Raw genomic sequence first — 5,161 nt, 5'->3', positions numbered from 1 at the left:
CGAGGTACTGCAACGGTTATACCCGTTGCACAAGGACAGAATGCTATAGTTACACTTTAGCGTCTAAACCGTTGCAATTGTATCTAAACCGTCACCATACATGTACCTAATGGGACGGTTTTATTTAACCGTTGCAATAGTTTTAATATGGCAACAGTTTTGTTTCAATTGCAACGGTTTTAAATTCCCTCCCAAATTTTCCTTATTTTCACTGTAGACCCGCCTAAAGCAGAGACCACATTATTTTTCCTTTTAGCCAAAAATCGTAAAATCTGTATAATCCATGCTCCAAAAGAAATATAATAAAACTAAAAATTTCTAAAAATTTACTACACTTCTCTGTTTTATAGAAAACACCAGCACATCTTTGCATATCTAAGCCCTAATCTCCATCTGTAACCCAGGTCATCACAACTCTAAACCTAGGTATGCTCGAGATCTTTTTCCATCTTCCTCACTACTTTTGATGCTTTCTCTTGGGGCATGTACCTAGTAGGCGTAGGAAATAAGCAACATAGGTATGAATTTTTTATTGTTTTTTGTGAAAATAACATTTGGGTATGTTGATTTTGTCTTTGATTTGATACGGGTATTTCTTAAATTTTGTTGTTGTGTAAAAGTTGGTTCTTACTCTTTTGATGATGTGTGTGATAGCTAATTGTGATTATTGGTAAACCCTATAAAAGTTCTTAAATTTGTTGTGCATTGGTTGATTTGAGCTGGTTAGGATATGGCTTCTCTTTCCTTTTCCTTCTTTTTTTATGGTGAAAGTAGTTAAATTTGACAATTCATCTGAATTGTTAAGTGAATAGATTCAATAGAACATGTGCTGGTGTTGTTGAAATTAGTCATTGGGGTTGCAAGGAGATGCTGATTGGGAGACATCTCGCTGTAGGTGTGATGGAGTTGAAATATATTTGTGTATGCTTCATGGTGTTTTAAGAGTATTTTGGAATTAGAATTGTTTATTTCGGCTTTTCTCTTGGATTAGATTTTCTTTTAAATGAATTTGATTTCTCAATATATTTTTGAACGTATGTGTTCGGTATTCTCTCTTTTCCCATTTTCCTGAAAACGAAAAATAATGTTGTCTTTTTCAGAAGCTATTTCTCTTGTTTATGCTCTTCTTTGCACAGCTCATGTGTGAAACTTTTTGCCATAATTGATTGCTATACTTGTCGGTACGAAAGCTAGCAATTAGATTCACGTGATTTGGAACCCTCTCTATCTCATTTTCATTGACGTTGTGATATCACTTTCATTGTTTTACAGGAGTTTAGTTGCTTTGATATTTAGGTGTATTGACTGTTTATATAAAGGAATATGTATCCAGAATCAGAAAATTCAATTGTGAAAGGTATATTACTTCAACTTTTAAGCTTTTCTGTTAAGGTCATTCAGTATCTTGTATCTTTCCCTTTTCCTAAAAACAGGAATGTTGTCTTTCAAGATTCACGTGATTTGGAACCCTCTCTATCTAATTTTCATTGACATTGTGGTATCACTTTCATTATTTTACCGGAGTTTAGTTGCTTTGCAATTTAGGTGTATTGACCATTAATATAAAGGAATATGTATCCAGAATCAGAAAGTTCAATTGTGAATGGTATATTACTTCAACTTTTAAGCTTTTCTATTAAGGTCATTCAGTATCTTGTATCTTTCCCTTTTCCTAAAAAAGAGGAATGTTGCCTTAATCTGAAAGTTTTTATGCAGATGATTGACATACTTGTTGGGACTAAAACAATAGAAAATAGATTTATGGGATTTGACATCCTCCCAATCGTGTTTTGCTTGCTTTGTTGGTGTCATTTTCATAGTTTTACTAACTAAATTGAAACATGAGACCTGTCATATACTCTATTGTAATTCATTCCAAGAGACTGTCCGGAACTGAAAATAGCATAAAATCACGGTATGATTGTCGAATTGTGACTTCTATGTTTGGTTGGGAGTGGAGTAATGGCGAAAGACTTGAAAGGTGACACTTCTTCAAAAGCTGAATCATCATCTCAGCAACATTTGTCTCGAGAGGAAAATGAATCTTTAAAGGATTGTTTGTCGACTTTAGAAGACAAGATGGAATAATTTAAGCAATTCAAAGTATTTGTATTAGCTCAACACTCCGACGTCCAGCCTTCGACACCGCCTGATTCAGAAAATGACCATTGACTTTATAACCATACCAAGTAAGTAACAATTTATCCGAAAATTTAATATATTTTGTTTATTTTCATAGATGTGGTGTTGAATTCTGTTAGTATGCACTGGTGATCTTTTCTTTCCAAGGATTCCACATATGTGGCTATTGGCTATCCAAGAATTTAGTATGGCCTCTTTTCATAATGTCAGGTTATCCAAACTTCAATAACTTTTGGTTCATTTTCTGCTGAAGCACAACACTACAAAAATACTGAAACGCAATTTAGAAAATAGTAAACTGCATTTAAGAAATACAGAAACGCAATGCAGCAAAAAATACAGTGCAGAAATACTAAAACGCAGTGCAGAAATACAGAAAAAGCAGTGCAGAAATGCTGAAACGCAGTGCAGAAATGCTGAAAAACTGTGCAGAAATGCTGAAAAAGCTATGCAGAAATGCTGAAAAACTGTGCAGAAATGTTGAAAAATTGTGCAGAAATGCTGAAAAAGCTATGCAGAAATGCTGAAAATGCATTGCAGGTGTGAGGCTTTCAATGACTCTATTTAGCGATTTTTACAGAATTGTCATGATAAATTTATTGTACATTTCCTTAGAATGCATACCAGTTATGTTGATGGGAGCAAAGTGACTAGAACATCTTCAGATGAGGCAGCCCACTGGTTTGAATATTATTATTAATATTATCTGCTTTATGCTATCCAGACCAGTTGCTGCAGTCTTTCTTTGAAAAAACCAGCAGGAGTCTTGCATGTGTGGCCTTGTCTTGTGTCCTTGTACGTTGTCTCTGCTATATCTTGCATTGTTGTCCAGACCTGCTGAGATGCAATAGCAATAATACCAAGTTATACATGCTTCTGATACCATCACAGCAGCCATCCACCAACAACAACCTTATTTGCACAAGCTGTCCAGCCTTTGTGCAACTAAGCAGCATACTATGATGTACCTCTTCATATCCCATTACCCTTGTTTGTTTCAAGTTTAGATTTGTTCAAACCTCAAGGAGTTAATTATTCAGTCCCTGTCCCTTTTCAAAATTGGTATCTGTTTATAATAAGTTTTATCTTTGTATTATGTGCGTGTGCATTTGAAGGGTAGTGACATTATTTATTCTCTTTTGTAGGTATCGAAAATGAAGAAAGGGAAGGAGACAGTGAAGACGTTGATCTTACTTGAGAAGATCTTTTATGAAGCTTTCTACATGTTCTAAGAATCTTTTTGCTATCGAACATTTTGAAACTTATCCTAAATCTTGAAATGTAAAACTTAATTATGCAGTTTGGGTTGAACATTTTGGTTTTACGGGTATATATGTTGGATTAGGAATGTTGGATATTTTGGATTATGAAAAATTGTGTTTTCTTATTTATGTAATTTGTAATGTATTATATATATATCTATATATATATATATCAATTTATAACCAGGACTACTATTTCAGATAAACCATTGCAATAGGCTGTTCCAAATAATTACACTGGATTTTTGTACATACAAAAAGACCGTTGGAATAGACAAAAACCGTTGCAATAAAAGAAAAGCCTTTTGCAATAACCTCTACGAAACCGTTGCAATATCCTCAAAAGTCGTTGCTTAAAGAGGTATGGGGACGGTTGGAAACCGTTCCAAATACACACAAAAAACTCGTTGCATCAGAAAGAGGAACAACCGTTGCTGTAGATATGGCTATAGCAACGGGTTTTACCAACCGTTGCAGAAACCGTTGCCATAGATATATTGGCACGCGAGCAGATGGAACGCACGTTAAACCGTTGCTATATATCTATAGTAACGGTTCTCATGTCTATAGCAACGGTATTATCGGCGTTGCCATAAGCCTATTTTCCAGTAGTGGTATATGGGCATGTTCGATGATGTTGATATAAAAAGTGCCTTAGCCCAATGGAAATGGCATTGTTGATGCGTAGAGATTGTTAGCAGGCCATGTGGCTCACCCAGATATGATTGTGAAAGTATGATGAGGGGTGCCCGGTGGGTTAGCTCTGGGTGCCCGGTGGGTTAGCTCTGGGTGCCCGTCATGGCCCTATCAGTTTGGGTTATGACACGTTGATTGTGTGAAACTGATATTTGACAGTTATTTGAGTGACTGTGAGGAGGTCGATGTCCGATGAGCTATTTTGGGCATCGTTAGTGCATGGTCAATTCTGATGTTTTCCTGGAATCATTGTTAGTGCATAGACTCTGTGGTCCCCCTAGGGTGGTGCCGGTGAGACTCCCCTTGTGAGCAATTAGCCAGGGTCTCATCTGTCTGTTGGGCAAAGATCCGAGATGGGTGGCACTTAGACTTCTCGAGTCACGCTGGGTTGTACTACCGAGACGTTGATATTTTCATCTGGAGTACATGTGTGCACCTCATTTACATGGCATGACATCGCATTCATATCATTATTGCACTGCATTGCATTATGACTTGATTGAGATGTGGTGATGATTGGATTGTGATGTTTCTGTTGTGATAATTGGATTGTGTTGATTCTATTGTGGTGATTGGATTGGATCGGATAGACTCAGACTTATCATATTTGGGTTTAGATGCTTACATAGGTGATTACGGATACTCGGTTGATATTATATTGTCTCATGCTTGGTTGGTTTATTTGCTTATCTGTTTTATTTTCTGAATTCTGTTAACTATGCTTAGTCGGCCGATGATGCCTACCAGTACTGTGGTTTGTACTGACCTGCACTTTCTGCATTCTTTTATGAATGCGGAGTACCAGGACGGATCTACTTCTTGTTACACCTCGGCAATTTCATGTCGTGAATAGATTAAAGCCAGCTTAAGGCGAACATGAAGTTCCCATGATTATAAAAGGGTGATTGGCAACCTTAAGGCATATACGATAAGATTTTTAAGTTATATGACTTGGTGAAACTAGATTCGTCAAAGGAAGTGAAGTATAAACTATGTTTGGGAAGGATTTCGTGGTTATCGAACTAATGAATATTCAGTAAGGTCTCGAGAACGATTTATAA

General features: G+C 36.3%; 1 long non-coding RNA gene across 3 annotated transcripts; it reads left to right on the top strand.

Annotated features, from left to right (window-relative positions):
- Nucleotides 1-310: 310 nt before the first annotated feature.
- On the top strand, nucleotides 311-3,441 carry LOC132599658 (uncharacterized). 3 transcript variants are annotated; one of them, XR_009566924.1, is made up of 3 exons: nucleotides 311-426; nucleotides 1,273-2,682; nucleotides 3,288-3,441. It is a non-coding gene; the product is annotated as an uncharacterized LOC132599658 (long non-coding RNA). The 3 variants fall into 3 exon arrangements; XR_009566923.1 differs by lacking the exon at nucleotides 311-426 and having other exon boundaries at nucleotides 743-2,189; nucleotides 2,353-2,682; XR_009566922.1 differs by lacking the exon at nucleotides 311-426 and having other exon boundaries at nucleotides 435-2,682.
- The last annotated feature ends 1,720 nt before the right edge of the window (nucleotides 3,442-5,161 follow it).

Source organism: Lycium barbarum, chromosome 6 (assembly GCF_019175385.1).
Source record: "Lycium barbarum isolate Lr01 chromosome 6, ASM1917538v2, whole genome shotgun sequence".
Classification (NCBI taxonomy): Eukaryota; Viridiplantae; Streptophyta; class Magnoliopsida; order Solanales; family Solanaceae; genus Lycium; species Lycium barbarum.
The sequence above is the reverse complement of the archived record's forward strand: the minus strand, read 5'-3'. Positions and strand labels throughout refer to the sequence as shown.